The 24,309-nt window shown below is 35.4% G+C and overlaps 1 protein-coding gene and 1 long non-coding RNA gene across 2 annotated transcripts in view; one reads left to right on the top strand and one right to left on the bottom strand.

The window, feature by feature from the left end:
* Nucleotides 1-24,309, top strand: part of ank2b (ankyrin 2b, neuronal) — a 153,922-nt gene that overhangs the window by 6,475 nt on the left and 123,138 nt on the right. The window lies entirely within an intron of this gene.
* LOC141353102 (uncharacterized) lies at nt 13,342-15,090 on the bottom strand. The gene is made up of 5 exons (XR_012360134.1): nt 14,763-15,090; nt 14,611-14,646; nt 14,341-14,423; nt 14,079-14,203; nt 13,342-13,954 (listed from the first exon to the last, which is right to left on the bottom strand). It is a non-coding gene; the product is annotated as an uncharacterized lncRNA (long non-coding RNA).

Below are 24,309 nucleotides of genomic sequence, written 5' to 3'. Positions count from 1 at the left end.
CTATTGCATATTCTGTTTTAATAAAAAAGCAGTACATTTCGGTATTGATTATATTAAGCAGAGGTATATGTTTCTACATGATGTCAGCCCTGAATTGGACAGGGTGGGGCTCGTAACCAAGACGACCGGCCCTCTTTGGGGACCGATTCGTAATCTAGTAGGTTGAAGTGAGGTGGGGGTTGAAAACAGGATTAGACAATGAGGCAAAGGAAACGAAAGAAGCAACGAGAAAGAAAAGTGTTTATTAAAAGTGCATATATGTCTATTGTGCTATTTTAATGAATCCAGACAAGACCAGCTCATTTTTTAGCCTTTACATTTGCAGTTTGTAAAGAGAAACTCTTTCATCTGAGAAAACAATAATAAAAAAGACTAGTAATAAACAGTGACAGGGCGACATTTAAATAATTTGGCTCATGACAAACATTTGTCCAGTATGTCGTGAAATTTGATCAACAGAAACAATTTATTGCATACTAAACTTTTTTTTGCTTTGGTTTGTTACCTGGGATGATGTTAAATGATATCAAAGCAATATTTATTAGTCATGCTGATTTTACATTATTTGTTGTTTTGGGGATAAAACTACTATTTGAAGAAACATCTTAATTGGAGACGTAAAAGTGTGCATATATCTTTTAAAATGACTTGAAACCAAATAGAGTTTAAAGAGAAGTCGATAAATGAAGAAATAATATAGTTTATTTTAAAGCTTGCAAAACATGTACTAGCAGATTTTTGTTTAGTGCACATCACAACATGTGGACATAAATGAAATCTCTTTAATGAAATGACTATACTGTATATGGTATGTAAATACAACAATGTACAAAAAAAGGAGTGAAAAGAATTAAAAGCGAATGTCAAATGTCAAATCCATTTCAGAAATCCCTAAATGACACATGAAGTTGTATGCATTATTAATAGAGCTCCTTATTTATTAATAAGATTTTAGGTTAAGGGGCACAGTGGGGAGATTAGATGGATGTTAACCAGTTCTTATTTTGTTAAGTCCCATGATAAAATCAGTTAAAGTCAGTATCAAATCCTAATGTATCCTGTTTACTCCATTAATACAATTTCTTGTCTTATCTTCAGTATTAAACATGATTAACTTAGCCTATAATAAAACCAATGCTTGCCTTCATAATCTTTTATTCATAGTAAGACTCCTCATTAAGAATTTAGGAGATAACATAAACAAATAATGAAGAAATATCTTTTAAACAATTACATTTGTTATGTTTTTTTTCTGTGTTGTAAGTTTAATTTTCTATCTCTCTCTGTTTCTCTGGTTAATTTAAAATCACGACTGAATAAACAACGTCTGGAAGCATTTAATATTTCTTGAAAAGCAAAAGTTTGTGCTATTTTTATTTTGAGGAGTGACAAATGAGTCATGATGCTGTTCAAGAATCTAATGAAATTCAGGTCGAAGCATTTGCACATCTTGACTCATAACTGCTGGTTATTTATTTTAAAGTGCTTAAGATGTGAATTGACTCATCCACAATATAACCCAGACATGGGTGAGACCTCAACGCAGTTCTCCATCTAACAAAATACTTTAGCAACTTCCTGCTTAACTCATTTAATCACAGCCATTTTAGGCGTGAAGTTGAAATCGTAACATTCAAAACACTTTCAGGGTCGCATTGATCCGTTTTCTCTTCCATTTGCGTCTTTTAAAATGTGAAAATGCATAATCTGCGTGCGCGTTTCACGAGGCGCTGCGCAGACCGATCGGCGTATGACATCATAGCCTACAAATCATCTCGCGGTACATTTACATCATACGTCAATAGGTGTGTTCGACTTCATGCGGCGCCGTAAGAACCTTCAGCCGGATGACGTCAAAGTACCGCGAGAGCGATTTAAAGGAGATTCCTCCGTATGAGTTCGCAAATCGCTCTCGCGGTACTTTGACGTCATCCGGCTGAAGGTTCTTGCGGCGCCGCATGAAGTCGAACAAGCCTAATATGTCTGCGCAGCCCCGCGTGATTTTGAACACATCTGAGCACGGCTTTTTTCGTTTCTTTCATCGCCAAGTGATGTTGTACGAGTTTTACCTCAGGATTCAGATTTTCATCGATTTGTACCACGTGACGTCATGCTAAGTTGCTACGCTTTCAGGAGAAAAAGTTAAGTGGTTATCTCGTAATGTTCCTGTTTAATAGTTCTAAAATTGACTATCATTAATTTAGTATAATATCTTAAGTCGCTTCAAGGAACATTTACTGTTGCCAGACTAGCCGACGAAATCTCCAGTCCGAAATTGTAAACAGCTCCGATTAGAACCTCACGGATTGTCCTCTCGTGGATTCCGGCGCGAGCGTCCGATGGCACGGTATCTCAAACTATTATTATAATTCACTTTAATGTTTCAAAATATAAACGAAATGTAGGCATTGTGATGTTTGTTAGGATGCCAGTAGATGGTGCACAGGTGTTTTTTTTTTGGTCACTGTCACGACTGTAGTGTTTTCTTAAAACCCACTTGAACTCGTTGTGTGTGTGGAGTAACGTTATTTTAGAAAAGGGAAGTAAATGTTTTATTAACTCCGGCCATAGATCAAGTCTTTCAAGCGACATTAAGAAAGAAGAGCTTCTGATGGCTCTGATTCGTTTGGATGTTGATGAAATGCAATTACATCACTACTAGTCTCTTCTGCACTCGCAGGGTTGGCAACCTAAACAAATACACAGACACATGCTTTTTAAAACTTCTTTGTAGGTTTATTTTTAGCTCAGGACATATTTGTTATTGTTTCATATTTTTCCTCTGAAGCCCACTTACAATGTTAGTAATGTTTTCATGTCAAATATGGTTATATTCCATCATTAAACTAGTCTTTTTACAAAACTTGCATAACTGAAAAGGCCAAGTTTTTGATCAAAAGTGGTGTAGACTGATCTGAGGCTGTGTCCGAAATCTTGTACTGTGATAGTAGGTACTGAATTAGATGAAGTCCCTACTCATCGACCGTTAAAACAGTAGGTACTATATAATATGAATAGTATGAATGAATTTGGACCATAGACTGTAAAAAAAGATGGCCACTTCCTTCTAATATAATGAACTGATTGTAAAATGTACGACGATGGATGCTGACATGTTACACAAAAACATCAGTTTGGAGCCTGGGCATAGATATGTACACTAGATGTCGCTTTGGCTACGGCAGTTCATTGGAAAGAATGCGTCAAATGGAGCCGCCATCTTGAAACAGGGGAGCCCTGCATCCGCGTTATTGTAGGAAAAGGTGTAAAGAAAAGAAAATCACCATAAATCGTCATGAATGTGATTTTCTAGTTTTTTTTTGTTCGTTCCAATGGTAAGACATGTATTAAGCATGGAGTCCAGAGAAAATGTAAAGTTTTTATATTAAGAAATGTTACTTTTTCTAAATGTAGTGCATAATGCTAGTAAGCTTAACATCCATACGCAGCACAAAAGTTCGGCATCGTCCATGAATTCGAAGTCCAGGTGGAGATAGCAGCATTACCTAGCTACTTCCTATGACAAGAACCTTGTTCCAAGATGGTGGCGGGTTTGACGCATGCTTAGAACCCCAAGGTGACATCTAGTGTACATATCTTTGGGAGCCTGGGCATGCTGCGATATCAAACTTCCACCCAAATGCTCGCACGCCCAATTTAGCCATGCCCCTTGAACGTCTCATTTGACTGGCGTGCTAAAATAAGGTGCAATACAAATACAAATACAACTAACAACTTAAAGACACATAATAATACACTACAGTATATATTAAAACAGTATGGCTATTTTTTTAAAGATTAAAAAAATGAAAAATTAGTCTATCACAATGTTTTGGACAGCAAAATTAACGATATTTAGTTCATGCAGTATATTTTAACTTATGTTAGGCGTGTTATCTTAGCTAATAACATTTATTAATTAGATTATAAAGCCCACATATTATAACTTTACTGAAAAAACTCCTGTAGGCTGGTTAGTACATTTTACTGCTGAACAACTCATTTTGTCGGTGTAAATAACATTGAAATTGAAAATTAATTGTTAGTTATATCTTCAATTTCTCTTGAAGCTCCGACAGTCTGCTCAGAGAAACTGGCAATCACAAATGTCTATCATAATGACATGCCCCGTTTTTATAGCATAAAATGGAAAATTTTATTGGAAGTGTAATTTATTGTTTATTTTGACCTAAATCCCGTTCGTTTGCATGGAGAGGCGGGGTTTATGACTTGTACTGCATCTAGCCACCAGGGGGCGATTAAAGAGCCAGCAGGTTCACTTTTCATACGAGGCTCACCCGATGTGGACGTACTATGTCTGCAATGTTGATATATCACGTGACATACGCTGTCGTGACAAGTCGTTAACTTGAATGACATTAAACTAGCACAATTTTACCACAAGGGACTTTTTTATAAAACAACACATCTTCTTCTTCGTTGAATAACTCCTCTCTGGGGGCTCATGGGATAGTAAAGAGTCCATCGAATTAACACTTCGGGATCTTGCCGAAAGTAGTAGGTCATCTGGGTAGTTTTCGCCTACTGTTTGTGGAATACTTGAATTCGGACATACTGGTCGCCTCGTCTACTGCTTTTCGCATACTATATAGTAACGAAGTAGGCGGTTTCGGACGCAGCCTCAGTGATGTTGCAGTATTTGTTGAACTTCAGGACAAATACAATTTTTGCGTCTTAATTTCAAAAACAATGTTTCATAGTTCATTTTCAGATTAATGAAAAAATTAAATTCCTTGATATCACCGCTTTTAAAGGTGCATTGTAAAGCCATCAATTCATATCTTCTCCATCTTTAAATGTCTTCTTTCCTTGTACACACTGACCTGCATTGTGTACTCCCACAACCAACAAAACCTGCTTTCATCCCACTACAACTCCACTCTGTAGGGTAAAATCCAGTTAGACATCAAACCCTGCTGTTCTTCACACAGTTTCTCACAAACCTTTTGTTCTCCTAATCTGATTGTTGCAGTCTCGTTCTGCTTCATATAAAAGTCATTCGCTCTTAAAACAGTGAACATCATCAAGCAAAACAAAATAGACTAATGTGATCACACTGCTTTTTTAATAATTTATTCACATGTTCATGATGATAAATATTAGATAGCATATTTTTTATACTACAAGTTTATTACATTGTTCTTACTAATGAGAGAAAATTTACATAATGATCTCATCAGCACATCATGCTGTATGTTATCTGCTATTTGAATACACACAACAAATAAATAAAAAATAAAAGTTTCTGGAATTGTGTATGCCTTTGTATAGAGATGTACTGATGTATTTTTCTTGTACGGATTCTTGTTTTTTGTTTGTAAGAAAGTAGGTGAGGTACTGTAATACGAGACAAGGGACTGAATTTTTTATTTTGTGGTTTCCAAGTAATGAGAATATGGAGAGCAATATTTCATTGTTGAGAGACAGAGAGAGATGAATGAAAAAGGCTTTAATGTGAATATAAGAATGTACAGTATGTACGAATGGCTAAATGGATGTTCGAGTGTTGATGTTTGTTTCATTTCTATGTGAATGAGAAAGAAGAAAAGCCGTGTGAGAGAGAAATAGAAATGAATGGAGGATGTTATATTTTTGTACAGTGTCTCCATTCACTGTGAAATAATGGATCGATTATGAGTTTTCTGTTTTCAAAGAATGAACTGTTGAAGTTAAAACAGTGTAGATACTGTGAGACTGGAAATATTCTCCTAATGTTTTGGGAACGTCACTTCTTCTTACCATTTCTTACCATTTACTGTCATTTGGTTCAACAATGCCACACAATGTCTTCACAAGTCAAGTCATTTAGCTCAGTGTTCATTAATTGAATTGGTTTCTTATTGCTTTCCATTACTATTAGATCTTAACTTCTTCAGCTGCCATGCTGGATGAACCCTGTAAATAACTTCAGAGAGATACACTATGTACTTCTCGGTTTCCATTGATCTCAAAAACTGTCTGTGGTTTTTCCAGTAACCCCATCCTGATGTAAAGACTTTGAAGGAAACAAAATGTGATTTCTATAAAGTAAATAAGATATTTGAGACTTTTAAAAGTAGGAAAGTACATATTTAAAGTAGAAAATTTACATCTTCATGAAACATGATCTTAACTTCATATCCTAATGAATTTTGCATTTCGCGTTATAGTCACAAAAAATTTGATTTATTTATTTGTGTCCATGGCACAAAATTCAGCATTTTGTTGTGCCTTGAGCAAGAATGTCTATTTTGTGTCATTCAGCACAAATTTATAAAAATAGTTTTTCGTGACCGTGGCACGACTTTCTTTTTCACGTCATTTTTATGAATTGTTTAAATCATTTTCATTTGGGGTTGGGGTTAGATTTGTGGTTTGGGTTAGGATGTTCTTTTATGTATTGGTTTCTACATGTTTTTCTTCTGATTTTAAAACTATTCTCGCCTTTAGTTGGGGTTACAGTTGAGGTTTGGGTTAGGATGTCTAAAAATGTAACAGAAAGTGATTGTAACCCCAAGCGACAATGGTCAGAAAATATGAAAAAACGATGAGAAAACAATATATAAAATGACACGAAAAAGAAAGTCGTGCCACCGACACGAGACATTTGTGTGACTGACAACAAAAAGACATTCGTGCTAAAAAAACCTGAATTTAGTGCCATTGACACGATAAATTAATCACATTTTTCGTGACTATAACACGACTTGCCGTGAGATTTGGTGTGGAATTTTGGCATAAAAAATTTATAATTTTGACCCAAACAACGTATTGTTACAAGTATACCCGTGCGATTTTGTGGTACAGGGTCACATATTACAATAAAGTTATTTTATCCAGAATTTCAACCCAAAATATATTATATACCGTAAAATACACTTTCTTCATTGATTCTTTTTATTGATCGACACAAACTTTGTACGATTATTTGTAGCAAATTAATGATAAACGCTTAAAGAAAAAACTTTATTTTATCGAGAATTTTAACCCAAAATATATTATATACCGTAAAATACACTTTCTTCATTGATTCTTTTTATTGATCGACACAAACTTTGTACGATTATTTGTAAAAAATTAATGATAAACGCTTAAAGTTAATATTTTAAGACTCAAAACAAAAAGAATTTTTTAAATTGACACTATGAGCTACATAAATGCATTTAATGTTATTGTTTTAGGCATTGTAAGATACTACGTTATAAACAGTGCAAATGTCAGACAAACTATATAAAAAATACCACTGGTCTCACGTGAACTCAACTCGTACATATTTTACAAGGAAGTGAATTGTACAAAAACGTGCGATTATTAGAAAAAAATACATGAATGAAACGTCACCCATGATTCCGAACTACATCAATAGCGAAAGTAGATCATACAAAACGTACAAATTTGATAATACGAATTTATACGAATTCTTTAAATATGTACAAATTGCAATGAGATTGTGTTGGAAATACATGATGTTATACTGTATAGTGTTCATTGTAGTACTGTTTTATGTAATTCTAGCTTAATTGTACATCTGTGATCTTGTTGAAATGAGGCATAGCAAACAGCAACACCTTAGGGTACCATTTTAATGAGCAGTGAATTATGCACAACACTGGGGTTTTAAAAGCAATCTGCCTTTTATGTCACGTTTAAAACTTCACAGTGTAATGGGTTAGATGTATACAGTACAGTACAGTCGGGTAATTTATTGTTGCAATATCTGCAAATTGTTTGTTCTCTAGTCTCCAAGGCAGATATATCTCTGTTTATCTTCTTAGGCCTTTTTGCTTCAATAAACGAGTCCCAACACTATCTGAGCCCAAAATTGAAAATATGTAAATGATATGGTGTTTAAATGAGGCTTGTCTTGGTGAGCTTCAGGCTATATTGAATAATATACCCCCTATATATTTGCCCCCTCTGGTGTGGATCTATTATTCATCTGAAGATGTTGTGGTAATGGTTACATAGGAAAATGTAAATGTCATGAAAATGTTTAAAGAGAAACTGACCTGCACACCAGACCAAATGATTGTTTTCTTTAAATGTCTGAAATACTCGCTAATGCATCCTTGTGGAAATCATGCAAGACATAGTGATTTAAATAAAATGTATGGTATAATATAACCCAAGTTTATCCACTAACTAGAGCTGCAATACAAGCAAAATCCTCGAGCTTTGTTGAATGTATCCACCTCATGCTTTGAACAGTGGCATACGGCTCTGCTATGTTTAGCAGTTCACACTGTCTCTGAAGCTGTTATTCATTTCGTTCCAAGTTAGCAAAACGACACCAGCTAATAGAATCGATAGGATCTCTACTGTACTGTATGTAGCAATTCAATTCCTTTACCCTGTAGGGCTTTAAAATGGACCTGCTTGTAGACCTTGATAAACGTACACAATTAAACGCTGTAATACAGGACTTTATTCTTATAAAGGTAACACTGTGTTGTTTAAAATCTTTATTTTATTGTAAATAATGGGACTTTTAAGCTCCATCAAAGATCCAGTAGGATTAATGTAAATGTAGTTTCATTGTATTGTAGAATAATTCTGTATGTGTGCTGATGAGAAATAAAGATGTTTTAGGTCATGGGTTTTCAAACTGGGCTCATAATTAGAAAATAATACATAAATTTTTTTAACACACCGATCAAGCCAGTGCTGCATATAGTCACAAAAGTTTATAATCTCACATGCTTTCAGGCCTTGCCATTTTAAATAGTTAAGCAAAAGATGCGAAACAGATCTCAATGCAGTGCTCACACTAGTGATAAACCGATAAATCGGGCCAGCCGATATATCGGGCCGATATTTGCGAGTTTTGTGTGCCGATACATGGCTTCCATGTTCGCCGATTTTTTTTCCCCGGCATTATTTACAGACAGAGTGCTGGAAGCCGCAAATGACTGCAGGTCATGTGACTAAAAACAACCTACCTTTCCATGACAACATCGAAAGCTCGGCCTTACAGCTGATCATAGCTGAACAAAATGGGTTTTCATTTCTCATCTCTATGGGGCGGTTTCCCGGAATGGGATTAGACTAGTCCTAGACTAAAATACATGTAAGAACTGTCCAAACTAATAACATCTCTTTTTAACAACATGCCATTTTTTTAACATAATTTTTATGATGTAAATTGAGTGAGCAAAAGCAGTATCGGCTCCAAATATCGGCTCAAGAAAATCGTCAGCCTGTATCGGTCATCGGCTAAGGCTGATGAAACAAAAATCGGTATCAGCATCGGCACTGAAAAATCCATATCGGTCGATCCCTAGCTCACACATTGTTTAAGTTATGTGTGAGTGCGCACTTTTCAAGGCTTCAGACAGCGCACAAAACCTACCTGGGAATTGAAAATGTGGGCGTCCCCCTGGTAAAATAAAAATTTACTGGAGTAGGTGCCATTTTCTCATATTGTGGTGCCTTTTAATTAAACAACTGCTTTTATAGCCTAAAAGTTTAGTTTACTTGGCGTGTTGTGTCAGAGAGGCGAAAGTAGTAAAAACATGAAATGAAGTTTAAATTATATGGAGTGAAGTGGAAATCAAGGCTGTAGCTTAAACGCTAAACAGAGTTTAATTTATTAAAGCACAGCGCCGCGTCTCGTCTAGGACAACTCGGAGGTATCGTACACCAGAAGTGCACACTAAATAGCGCAAGCTTAGTCACATAGCGTCTACTTCAAAATGCAAAATATACGTTAGCAGCCAATGTTAATCGCTAATGATTTGGGACAAATATGTTGTTATTTATGTCGCCGTGTGCGTACATACAGAAAATAATGTGTTTTGTTTTTAGATTCATGGCGAGACACGGCACTGCGCTGCTTGTCCAGTGTGCGACCCCCTTTAGGGCATTCCTTAAGTGAAATGGATGTCTTTGAACAAGTTAGATGGTCCAAGTCCAATATTATTGGTTTTTAAAAAGTGTAGGTCTTTAAACTAACCTAAAAAACATTGATATGACTTCAAATCACATCATTTTTTACAGTGTATGCAGTATTATTTTAGATTTGATTACTTAAAGCAACACTATGTAGTTTTTTGACCTTTAAATAATGTCTCTAAAATTATTTCAGTGATAGAACAACTTTTAACTGGACAAATTGTACTGTCGTTGCAACCTGAGCAGCCTCCTAGCTGCTAAAAGCACACTCTGAAAGTGGCGGTGGAGGGTAGCAAACACAGCCCCGCCCCCCTGTTGCACTTTTCAACCACATGGGGGAGCTGTAAGTCATTTTACATGGAAACTACATGGTGTTGCTTTAATTCAGTTTCTGTACTACACCACAGTCCAACCTGAAAACAAAACAAAACAAAACAAAACAAAACATGAAAAGCACTGTTTATTTAATTTAATTTTAGGGTAAAATTCTCAATTAATTAAATTAATTAATTAATCGGCACATCATGATATTAAACATTTTAATAGTTTGACAGCCCTAAAATGTATATACCTTTATAGTTAGGGAAAAGTTTATAACAGAAGGACCTTGGCATAAAGTTTGAAAACTAGGGATGCACCGATAGGATTTTTTGGGCCGATACCGATTCCGATTTAAACAGACGACTTCTAGCCGATGCCGATACCGATACTAAACGCTTGTATACAATACTATACAGTTGGTCTATTAGCTAGTTTATTTCTGCATCAAATTATTTTTACTGAAGTTGAACATGGATTGGATCAAATTAACATTCAACTGACCAACATAATAAGAGAGCCAGAAATTAAGCTAAAACAAATATAATAAGACAGCATGACAACCTTCAAAGGTGGTTTTTGCTATTCAGCATTTATTTTATTAACAACATCAACTCATTTTTTTTTTACATTTAATGGATTTCTTTATGCAGTTAATTAATAAACAATCAGTATCGGCCTTTCTCGTGCTATTGCGGATATGCCGATGGTTTCAAATTCATCAAAAATTGGCCGATACATCGGTGCATCACTATTTAAAACCTCTGTTTTAAGTCATGAAGAGGAATTCAATTTTATTTTCATCATAAGCTGATTTAATAAAGGTGATTGTCACACCTCACACAAGGCTTTGAGCTGATGTAAACATTTATTTTACAGTTAATCCCAAAACTAAGATATGAATTTCAGTCAATATCACCCAACCCAGAAGTTTTTGTAGGCAATTATTTCTCACCAGTAAGATAACTACTGTTTTATAGGACATAATATCACTGTAAGAGATTTGGACACAGAGACAGATGATTATATTCCACAGACTCACTGTTGTGGATTTGTATTTTTTGATTGGTTTGTCCAGGTTTAATCTGTCTGGGTTTAGTAAACAGGGGAACATTGGGGTCTTATATAGAGAATGTGTAAAGTTTTTGTTATCTGAATGCTTGTGTGTTTGTAGCTAAATTTATTTCTTCTGCTTGTACTTCACTTAAGGAGGGCTTAAGATTAGATTTACTATCCTGTGTGTGAGTGTGAGTGTGCATGTGTGTGTACACGTGTGTCGGTGTATTGTGTGTGATTGTGAACATGCACTGACTTTGGTCTTTTATACAGAGATTGTGTGTGTGTTTAGTATTGGTGTTTGTTTCTTTAAGAGTTTGTTCTGTGCCATAACTGTGTTCCTAAGTTGGTAGCTGTGCAAAAGGTTTTGGGTTCGATTCCCAGTTAACACGCAATGATGCATACAGCTTGAATGCACTGTAAGTCTCTTTGGTTAAAAGCGTATGCCACATACATACACTCTTAAGAAAAATGGTTCTATATAGTACCAAATAAGGGTTCTTCAGCTTGTAACAATAGCAGCACCCTTTCTGGTACTATATAGAACCCTTTTTTAGATGGTTCTATATAGAACCTTGCCTTGAAAAAGTGCTAAATAGAACCTCAGTGGTGCTATAAAGAACTCTTTCATTTATCAGCAGTCAGGAGGATTATTTTTTATTTGTTTTTTTCTTGTTTTTTTCTTATTTATAGCACTTTATAAGGTCTATCAGTTTAAAAACAGAACAGCAAGACATCAGAACATACTTTTATTTTCACTTTTTCATTACATGAGGTGTCATACAATAATAAATATTAGAGCCCGACCGATTTATCGTTTTGCCGATTTTATCGGCCGATATGAGCATGTCGCAGATATATCTGTATCGGTGTATAAGCCGCAGATATGAAGCCGATATGAACGTTCCTTACAGAACACATTAAATGCTTTTGAAAGATGTAAGTACTTGTTTGTCCAGCAGAGTGCGCCCTATTGGTTGCTAATGGCGACTCGGGTCACTCACTGTAGTGACATCAGCCAATCCCCCACCCCCTTCACTTCAGTCAGTCTCTCAGTTCAGGTGGCGGGCGCGGCAGTCACGCGGTTTCTTCAATACATTTTACACCTGGTATTAAGACGCGCTTTGGTCGATTGGATTATAAGTGGACGAGAGAGACACATTCCTGTTTACATTTGGTGGTTTTAATCAGTCTTTTTTGTCCACTTGCGAGTTGTTTCAAACGCAAGCGGAATAAATGACGCGAGGCGGAGAAAGGACGCGCTTTAACTGATGCGCAGTCTGTGGGAGTACAGCTGCTTGTGCTGTTACATGCTCATTTCAAAGCAATTGATTAAATAAGCTCGCGCAACTTTACACCCTTTCTTAAATAAAAGAGGCGGAGAGCAGACGCTTTAGTTTTATAAAAGTTTAAAGTCCCGGCAGAACACTGTGGGTTCGTGTTATAAAAAAGTTGTGCAGTACATTAAACATAAGCCTACATCAGTATGTTGTCAGTAAGTCAAGCATTGTCGTCTTAACGGTAAGTTTTTAATTAATTTGTGAAGTCTATAACTTACTCTAAAGCTAAGCCCAATATAACAATGACTTTATACGTTTCCATTTTTTAAAATAAGCCCAATATAACATTATTCTCGTTAAAACTGACAATGGTTTAAGTTATATGTATTTTGTTTTGTTTGTGTTTTAAAGTTATTTATAATAAGTCAAATTTACTGTTTTGTGCACTTATATCAGAATCATTTTGGATAATAAAGTTTATTGTTAACTTGTAAAACACACCTGCCTATATTACATATCTTTGTCACGTCATTTTAAGTGTTTGATCACCACATTTGTGGTGTGATCATAGAGTGATCATTGCAAAAAGTATTTATATATAGTATATTCTGTTAATGTATATAGTGTATTCTATGTACAGTACTGTAGTAGTATAATATACTGTAGTATATGTGTACTGTACTATAATATGCACATAATGAATATCGGCCGATATATCGTTATCGGTCTTTTTTTACTCTCTAATATCTGTATCGGCATCGGCCCCAAAAAATGCATATCGGTCGGGCTCTAATAAATATTTGCATTAAAATCACAATCAGAATAAATATATGAATTATTATGCAAATATAACAAATCACTACTCAAATAAGATATGGATGTTAAATAACAGCTTCAATATTAAATAAAGTAACAATAAAATTTGGCAATTAAAATAATTTTAAATAGACAACAATTACATGAAATCAATAAAATCATGATATGCAACATCAAAACATGCAAATGATAATAAATCCTGAATATTAACATATTATTGACATTACATTCAGATGTATACATTTTAGCACAAACAGATCGATGACATAGAATACAAATGAATGGAATGTTTATAATGCATTATTAACTGTAAAAATAAAAGTCAATAGGATTGTGTCAATCTTTGTAGAATCTCACCAAAAAAGTCCATATTATTTTCTTTACGGGATCATCCAATACTCCAATACTCCATCTAATGTTCTTTGTTTTGTTGCAATGATGCTGAACATTTAGTCAGATAAGAGTAAGATAAGAAATGGTCTGCTATTGTCATGTTGATCTTGAGACGCAGGCTGTGATTAAAACAGATCTCCATCACCTGGCTGTGGTCATCATCATACAAGGTTGAGCATCAGGCTGAACAAGATTTGGATCTGTTGGAGATGGGAGAAAGGATAAGACATGGAGACAAAACAAGTTAATATTAGCTTGGAGTTTGCTTACATACTGTATGTAAAACATGATTTGACAGTTTTAATATGACTCTGCTCAAGATACCTGTTTTGTCCGTAAATAGGTGAATGCTTGGTGAAAGATTTATTTATAAATTGAATTCACTCAATTCACATAAACCACTGTTATCAAGCTAATGGCAGACCTGCAGAGCTTCACTCATGATCCACCTACAACAGATAGACAAAAATAATTCTGTTATCACAAGTAAATGTGCCACAAGATCACACACACAATCTCCAAAATGTTTAAACAGTAAATAACTATTATTTTAATGCCAGCATTGAAAGTAACATGCATACATCACCTTTAAAAACAGGATGTGTCTCTCATCAAGTGGTCATATGCACTGCCTTCACTTCCAGCAAGATTACCTCACATATGAAAACTCTGAAATATCAATAAAAAAAAAACTAAACACATGTTGTACCACATTCTTTTCATAATTAGTTTAATAAACTTAATGTAAAATATACATGTATATGCTTAATAACAAACACTATAACAAATCATTATCCTAAGTCATTGTTAAAGCAGAGTCCTCTAAATATATCATTTAAAACAATATGAAGATTACCTGCTTTAAAGGGAATGAAGCTTACAGTATGTTGACCTGTTATAAAAGAAATAAAGTACATCAAAAACACACAAAACCTCAATTTACTAAATGTTTAAACAGTAAATATTATTATTTTAATGCCAGGATTGAAAGTAACATGCATACATCACCTTTAAAAATAGAATGTGTCTCTCGTACACTCTAAAAAATGCTGGGTTGCTTTTAACCCAGGGCTGGGTCACTATTGGACAGAACACACTGCCTTCACTCCCAGCAAGATGATTACCTCACATATGAAAACTCTGAAATATCAATAAAAAAACTAAACACATGTTGTACCACATACTTCTGATAATGAATAAACTTAATGTACACATGTATATGCTTTATAACACTTTAACAAATCATTATCCTAAGTCATTGTTAAAGTAGAGTCCCCTAAATATATCATTTAAAACAATATGAAGCTTACCTGTTATAAATGAAATGAATTTTACGTATAAAGTTGACCTGTTATAAACGATATAAAGTACAATAAGAACACACAAAACTTCAATTTTCAAAATGTTTTTAACAGTAAATAACTATTATTTTAATGCCAGGATTGAAAGTAACATGCACACATCATCTTTAAATACAGTATGTGTGTCTCATATCAAGCGATCATACGCACTGCCTTCACTCCCAGCAAGATTACCTCAAATATAAAAACTCTGAAATATCAATAAAAAAACTAAACACATGCTGTACCACATTCTTTTCATAATTAGTTTAATAAACTTAATGTAAAATATACATGTATATGCTTTTGAACACTGTAACAAATCATTATCCTAAGTCATTGTTAAAGCAGAGTCTCCTATCATTTAAAACAATATGAAGCTTACCTGCTTTAAAGGGAATGAAGCTTACAGTACAAAGTTTACCTGTTATAAAATAAATAAATTACAATAAGAACACACAAAACTTCAATTTTCAAAATGTTTTAACAGTAAATGATGATTATTTTCCTCTCTTACCTGTTTGTGATGTTAGTCTGCAGGCAGTTCAGCAGGACTGATGATGCAGGGCTTTTACAGGTGAAAATAATCAAGAGGCAGCTTGAAAATAACTGACTAAATTTAAAATCAAAAAAGGAGGGAAAAAAGAACCCTTTTGCCAAGACAAAGAACCATTTCAGCAAAAAAGGGTTCTTCAGTAAGCTATGGTTCTATATAGAACCTTTACCATCATTTCAGAACCTTTGAAGAACCTTTTTTCATAAGAGTGTATATGTAAATGTAAATAGCTGCTCTAAAATCTGATTCTGGGTCAGTGGAAGACCGCACTATTTCTAGACACTTAATCCTCTAAACATTTTTCCTGCAAGCATCTCCGTGTGCGTGTGTGTGCACTAATACCACGAGTCTGCCGCTCAGTAATCCATCCATCTATCTACAGTGGCCGGTCTTTTCAGGCATCTACCTCTTCCTTGTCCCCTTCTTTCCTGCTTTGACTTTATTTATCTTTTGGATGTACTTTAAAACCTCTCAGAAACACACATGAGTGTTGGCATGGCCAGAGGAACTGCACAGGTAAGACTTTATTTTCAGGCCCAGCTTGCATCTACTTGCTTCCTAATGTTTTATTGCCACCAGTGCAGATTTTATTTTGGCTTTTCCTCAGAGCTCTAATATTAACTTGCCGGTCAGCAATACCTTTGTCATTTTGTTGCCGTATTGTTGTCTCTGTTGTTGAGGTTGTTTTTGTTCAGACATCTGCACTGCAAATTTCTGTGCCTTTTCTGATATTCAATTACTTTCAAGAATTACAAGAATTCTTGTTTCAAATGATTATGTCGTGAAATCCTAGAAGTGCCAAGCGTACAAACTGCAATTCTATTGTCAATGGTTATGTTTATAGACTGTAAAAAAAGATGGACGTAGTGTCCGTGACGTCACTCATAGGTTTCTGAAGATCGTTTTTGAAGCCAATAGTAGTCACCATCTTGGCTATAGAGACAGAGCGCATTCTAATCTGAAAACCACGCCCACCGGGGGGAAAACAATCCATCCGTCTCCATTGACTTTGTATTGCCTGAGGCTGCCTCTTGTCATTTCTGGCTTATAACAAAAAACAGAATGATGCGTGAAACTGCTGTGTGACAAGATGTACAGCTAACAAGCCAAAAACCCAGAAATAAGTTTTTATAAGCTGTCGAGCCGTAAAACCCAGTCTTTAAGAAGAAAAAAGTGCATCACCAATAACGTTTCCCTCCAGTGGGCGTAGTTTAATAATAGGAGTACTATGAAAAGTTGCCTGTATCCACTTTTGTGTCTTTAAACGCTCGTTTTTTGGGGTCGACAGCATATAAAAACTTATTTCTGGGTTTTTGGCTTGTTAGCTGTATACCCTGTCACACAGCAGCTTTTAGGCATTATTCTGTTTTTTGTAAAAAGCCAGAAATGACAAGGAGGCAGCCTCTCGCAATACAAAGTCAATGGAGACGGATGGATTGTTTTCCCCCCGGTGGGCGTGGTTTTCAGGTTATGACGCGTTGCGCTCTGTCTCTATGCATCACTCCGATATCCGAAAATGGGTAAAGAGGCGGGACGTGGGTGAAGCTGAGGTGACTGGTTGCTGAAACCATGCTTGTCTAGCTCGACTCTAGTGACAGCAGTGGCAGTTCACCCGTCACTCAAGTGGCCACACCCTTAATTATGCAGAACTTTAAAACTTAATATCATTTAAACGGATGAGTTACAAAAAGTATTCACCCCCTCACAGTTGTCATAAAGGGCAAAATTAGCTATATACTATAGACTAAAAACTTTTTTTACCAGGCTGTGAACATTTTTTCTGCTCTAAAGATGGGCATTTTAACATGAGAATCTTTGGGAATTGACCCTCTTTTGTAGCCTCTAGTGGCCAGTCGATTAATTGCAGTTTAAATCACTTCTGTATTGGCTTCATCAGAGAGATTGCAAGGTTGCCCCTCGGTTTATATGCACAAAATGTTGTCAATCCAACTGAATTGAATCCAATTGCAGGTTATGACAATACAATTTACATGCACCCTAAACATTGCAATCTGATTAAAATGTTTGTTTACATGTACATATCTGGCTAGGGTTGCCAGGTTCGCATATCAAAACCATTGACTATTCACAGCAGATTACTAATCAACGAAAACCCCCAATCTTTAAAAATAAAATAAAAAATTAACTTGCGGAAACAGTTTAAAAGTAGCCCAAATCTGAACTCTGCCAAAAAGAAGATGACTTGGCAATGCAGCGCACCGCATCTCTCATAGAGTTAATTGTACAAAGTCAAAATTAAGTTAAAGAAAGTTGTTCCTAAGAAGTTTTCAGATTTAGGCAAAGAAAATGCACAACGTTATTTTATTGCTTTATGTAATGAAAGTGCACATGAACGATGTAAAATGTACAGTGCTTGACCCCTTTACCTTAAAGCTCACGTAACACACACCGTTTCTGCTTTTCTGATGTTAATCTGGAGTACCTATAGAGTAGTATGACATCCTTTATATCTCTGAAGAGTCTTTAGTTTAATCAGATTTATAAAAGAAAGATTAGCTTTACCGAATCTTTCCGATAACGTACGAAAAAATTAAGAAGGAGGAGTTATACCGCGGGAGGAGCGAGTACGAGTCATGCAACACTATACAACACTGTTTTAACTGATTCACTACATGTTCGTATCATTTATATAATATGCACGTGACTATTTCCAACATAAGACAGAAGTCTTACTTACCACGTGCAACTCGCCATGACCTGGTTGGGAAAATCCATCGCATCAAACACACACGCAAAACTCCGCTGCTAATCCGGATAATAAACTATATCCATTGTTTCCATAAGGCTGGATGTCTTCTCCTTACATCCAAAAACACACTTCTTGTTGTGCCATTGTTGACTTTTGAAATTAAACAAAGCTGAGTGGCGTGATAAGCTGTTAGCAGCTCTAGCGTCTCCTGCTGATTGACGGGTGGGCGGGGTTTTCCGGGGGAAGTTTTCCGGGGGAAGCCCATATAAAGAAGTGATGCGTATCGAAAACCCCTGAAACGTCAGTTAGAACCATAATCGAAAAAAAGAAACTTGTACGAACCCTGGCGAAGTGCATTCGGCACAGAAATACTCTGTAACACGTCCACTTTGCCTACGTTTAGCATGAGGAAACAACTCTATAACTGTGTTAATAAGTCAGAATGCTTGAAATACCATTAAACCCCCCCTTTAATAATGCGTGTTGCTTTTGTCTTGCTATTGCGTGTTTCTGTGAAGAGAATCACGTATACATAAATAAGATAGTAAGTACGCAAATAAGAGCTAAATATAAGATGTGAACTTATGCACATTTATTTTGCGCATTTCAATGATGAAGGCTTTTCAATCTGATTAAGTCATCAATACGATAACAAATGTATTATTTGGTTACATGTAAACGTAGCTACTTTCACCAAATTCAAAATAATCACAAAGTATGAGTACTGATGCATTTTTCTGCTCCTTTTGATTGTCAGGATATAATCTGCGTCGATCATTGGCTTTTAGTACACAATCGGTTGGCGTCTTTTAGTGTGAATTGTTTATTTGCCGATACCGAATGGCAATATTTCGGTGCATGCATCTCTAATAAGGATCTGACCTTTGATATTCTTCATTACCCATTGTGAACTTGTGCAGATGATGAAATGAGCAGGTTAAATAAGTCCGGATAGTTTTGATTCCTACTGACTGTAAAGATGAAGTCACATCTGTGTGTTTATTCTTTGGCTGATGTTGTTACAGATACAGACAGACATTCAGTCTACAAGTAAAAAAGCATGAATTAATGGTGCTGTAATGTCCTTTAGTTTATGTTTATTAGCTTTGAGGCCATTTAGTTTAGACCACAATCCCTGAAGAGAGTGTGTGTAGGCAAACATGACCATAATCTGGTTAAACGTAACATTGCCAATAATGCAGATGGTCTTTGAAGTCTGTGATCTGATTAATGTCATTTCTGTTACACTTACTTTCTGCATTTCATCATACAAGCTCAGTATTTCAATTCATTTGGGATAATCGTGATTTGTGAGTTCAACACAACAGTGAAAATCCTTGCAGTGACTCTCAAGATTTTACTTTATTTATATAATAAAACAGAAGTTCTGAACATGACACCCTTGCGGTTTCGTGTGTACAGCCAGTCCGTATATTTTGTGATGCGATGATGTCATCACATCTCGACCCTAGTCAGAGACCCCTACTAGTACTGTATGTCATATAACAGCAACAACAATGGTGGACTACATGCTTGTGATTGTGCTGCAAACGGTTGTGAGGCTATGAGCTTTACTAAAGCAAAATCTTCTGCTATTTTGCTGCTATGGTGAGCAACAAATAATTATGTACAACAACCAGGTTTATACATATGCTCCAAGTAATTTTATCCATTTATCTCTGTGAATTACAGTGCCACATACTGGTCTGGCATATATAATACATTGATTTAAGTCAGTTTCAGTGGTTTCATGTGTATGTAGATATTTTTTGAGATGAGACTCAATATATTATATGTTTTACATATTTTCAACATATCTACCCAATCATAGCCATGTATAAATCACAATCAAACTCACCGAAGATCCTCTGCAGTCTTCAGAATCCCTCCACCACCCTGTCTTCTCTCACTCACCAGGTTATTTCCTTATGTGGGGGATACTCTGCGTTCGGGCCCATTTCCGAGCTCAGAGCCCTCTCCCCGGACAGCACGCCAAATACATTTTCAAATTTTATCTATCTGACTTATTTGTAAGTGAACTTGTGAACAAGGAAAAAATAAGAATGTTGTCTTGAAAATAGCTCACCATCTAGTGGCATAATAACATATTTGCATGATGTTGTAGGAAGTGGAAATACTCTATTTCCTATTTTTTACACTCATTTCCATGTTTTTGATATTATAAAGTCTTGGCTGTAACTGCTTCTTCGTTTGAATGATTTTTTTGTTAAAGCCTGAAGTGTAATTTAATTTGTCTGCCACTAAAAACATTTGCAGACATTTAATTTTTAAACACTCCCTCCATCAGTTATTGCTCAGAGTCCTCACCCTGGACTTATGCCATTGTTTGAGCCAGTGTTATGCAAGACTTGTTTCTGTAACTTAATTTAGTTCCTGTAGACATACTGATCAAATGTATAGCTTGTTTGAATGCACTATAAGTGTGTGCCAAATGAATAAAAGTAAATGACAGGCCACTTACACAGACTGCACTTTCAATGTTTTCAGTGTTGCTCTACAGACTGTTTACTCTCACAGTTACATGCACACATTGTATTTTATTGACAAGCAGCTCATCTCTGATTTTTATTGATCTCAGAATAATTGGTCCCCAGAGCAGGGTTGGGGGGTGTGTGTGTGTGTGTGTGTGTGTGTGTGTGTTTGTTTGTGTGTGTGTGTGTGTGTGTGTGACTGTGACTCTTGGGACTCACAGCTTGAATGAAATGCACTAGGCCTTGGTTATCATCTGTTGACGCTCATGCTTTGTTATAAATCTCAGAGTGACACAACAGGTAGAGATGATTGAGATCATTTGCATTTGACTGATAAAAGCTTATGTTTCTAGATTCCATCAAAGTTTTTGATCATAATGCATGCACGTGCATGGTCTCATGGTAAGACATGGCATTGCATTGGATTGCATCATATTCTGGGACTGCAGAAAGCTGTGTTATACTAGTTACACTTGCATACTTGTTCATCAATGCTATTTTTACATATAATATTTGTGCATAAATATCATCAGGTAAGAATGATTATTTGATTCTGATATGTGAAGTCAGATTTATGTGAGATTGCAGTTAGCTGTGCGTGTAGGATTTCCTCATGCGTGTTAGAAACCAACAGATGGCTCCGTCTGTGTAATCTGTAAGTCACCCCGTCACCCTACTGACTCACTCGAAAACACTCAAATCCATACAAACCTCCCTCTCGTCGTTGTGGGAATCTCCTCTTATATGTTTTAGCTTAAAACAGCATAACGCCTTATTATATCATTGACATACTTTAATCCTGTAAAATATCTATATATTTCTTTGGCATACAAAACTGTCTATGTCCATATGTGTGTTTCATAGCATGTCAGAGTTTGTCTGATCCATTGTGATATATCTGTACAGCACTTTGCTCACCATTTATGATTTTTGTAAAAATAAAAATGGACATTTTGATGGGCTGCATGCGCTTAAGAAATGTCACAATTGTAGAAATATCAATGGTGTACAATTACGTTTTCACTCTTCTATTATTTTTAAGTGAAAGTGACATAATTCGACCCACACGAATTAGGCGCATTTTTCATTCGCCATTTTTGCACGATTTGAAGGGTAATTGAAACGCAGATGGTGCCTCTGTGTTTGTAAGTCATTTAAACTTTCTCAATAAATCTTCTTTATGACTTTGCCTTTATGTAACATTTATGTTTGTTTACAGATCAATTAGCATTTCAATAAGACTGATGACCCGTAAAGACCAATGACAGCAAAAGTTACTGATCACGTTATCGAACATTCGGGTCACACAAACCCTACTCTCTAACCCACACTCTCAAAAATAAAGGTACAAAAGTTGTCACTGGGACACAGTACCTTTTCAAAAAGTACACCTTTGGACCCAAAGAGTGCATATTAGTAATTCAAAGGTACATATTGGCAGTTCAAAGATTCAAATTTGTACCTAAATTGTACATATTAGGATCTTTTTTAAAGGGTACCGCCAGTGACAGCTTTGTACCTTTATTTTTGACAGTGCAGGGGTAGCCAAACTTTTTCCTACCAAGGGCCAAAAATCAAACCTGACTGAGGGCTGTGGGTCGAAAGTAATTTTTGCTGTGTTATATTAAAATTAAAGTTGCCCTGATTTTCCTCATTTATAATTTTGTAATATTTAATAAAAATAAATAAGCAAACATTACTCTGTTCATGCATAACTAATGCAATTTCATTTTCAAAGGTAACAGTTGTAAAAAAAGAAATCATTTTGCCAATCATTTTTTAATTTCCTTTTGTCTGTGTTCCACTGCCTCCACCTCTTAATTATAAGCCCTATACTACCCGAATTCGTAAAGTTTTGTGATGCATGCTATACACCTTCAATTATGCATGTACATTAAAAAAATATCCTTGTATTTAATTTCAATTTACATTATTGTAATGTACAAATAAAACAAAAAAATTACATTTTAGAAAATGTTTAATTAGAAATATGAACATGAACATCTGCATCAATGACGTTTATCCTTTTTCCTTATCTCAAATGGCATGACGGGTAATATTAAAGGTCATTGTGGGCCACCTTGGGCACCTCTGCTCTAACCACTAGGCCACGACTGCCCCACAATTTGCAGATGTAGTCACCATAAAGGATTTCTTATAAAGATATATTTAAGGTGTTAACAAACAACACGTTCATGTATTTATGTGAGGCATAAGCAGACAGCAGCAATGATCCAGCAGATGGCGCCATCATGAAGCATTTATGGTGAAGGAGGTTTGTGTGTATATATTGTGTATATACTGCTCTGAGACACAGATGAAACACTGTGATCTTAACTTTCTTTCAGGTTAGTGAAGATATTTGGTGCCGTGTTTGCTCTTGTTTGTTATTAGTTAACGGTGTGTTAATCTGATAGAAATGTTATTTCTCAGAAGTTGCTCTTTTATTGTTCAGGAGATTTGGAATGATGTTTTATGCAAATGTCAACTTTATCTTTGATTATTTCTGATCTATGACCGATTGTTAACATGAATTAGGTATGTTGCTGTAAATGTCTATTTTCTTAATGCAGTCTAGGACAGATGTGCCCAAACTAGGGCCCAAAGTTGGCCCCCAATGACCTTTAATTTAGCCCATCATGCCACCACGTGATATAAGGATAAAGGTCATTGACTCAGATGTTCATATTTCTAATTAAACATTTTCTTAAATGTAACATTTTTTGTTTTATTTGTACATTGCAAAAATGTAAATTGAACAGAAATGCAAGGAATTAAAGTGAATATTTTTTAATGTACATGCATACTTGAAGGTGTATAGCATGCATCAAGAAACTCAATGAACTTATACTACAGGCTAATAATGGAGAGGTGGAGGCAGTGGCACAGAGACAAAAGGAAATGTCAAAATAATTGGCAAAATGATTACTTTTTTTTTTACAACAGTTACCTTTAAAAGCATTAAAACTAAAACTGCATTAGTTATGCATAAACAGAGTGATGTTTGCTTATTTATTTTTTAAATATTAGAAAATTATAAATGAGGAGCAACATTGGGCACCCTTGGTCTAGGGCAAAGTATTGAGATTGTAACGAGATCTCAGTGATTTGTCTTGTGGGAAATGTTATTTGTTTACCAATATTTAGTGAATCCTGTTATGTTGTGGATGTTCATATTTTATGTAATGAAAGAAAACTTTACAGATAGGCTGGATTTAATGTAGCGTCTTTATCTTCTGGGGATTATAGGAACATGATGTGAGTATACAAACATTGTCTGTGAGGTCTGTGTGATATAGACCTACGGTTTTGTTTGAAATAAGCTGTGCAAATTGAAATAGCGAATTGAAAATGCACTCAATTTTGCATAAATTCCTGTATATTGCAAAAAAGTTTTTATGCTTGGGTGATGTGGTTTTTCAGACAATTTTAAGAAGGAATATATCCCAAAACTGTA

Source organism: Misgurnus anguillicaudatus, chromosome 21 (genome assembly GCF_027580225.2).
Source record: "Misgurnus anguillicaudatus chromosome 21, ASM2758022v2, whole genome shotgun sequence".
NCBI lineage: Eukaryota > Metazoa > Chordata > Actinopteri > Cypriniformes > Cobitidae > Misgurnus > Misgurnus anguillicaudatus.
The sequence above is the reverse complement of the archived record's forward strand: the minus strand, read 5'-3'. Positions and strand labels throughout refer to the sequence as shown.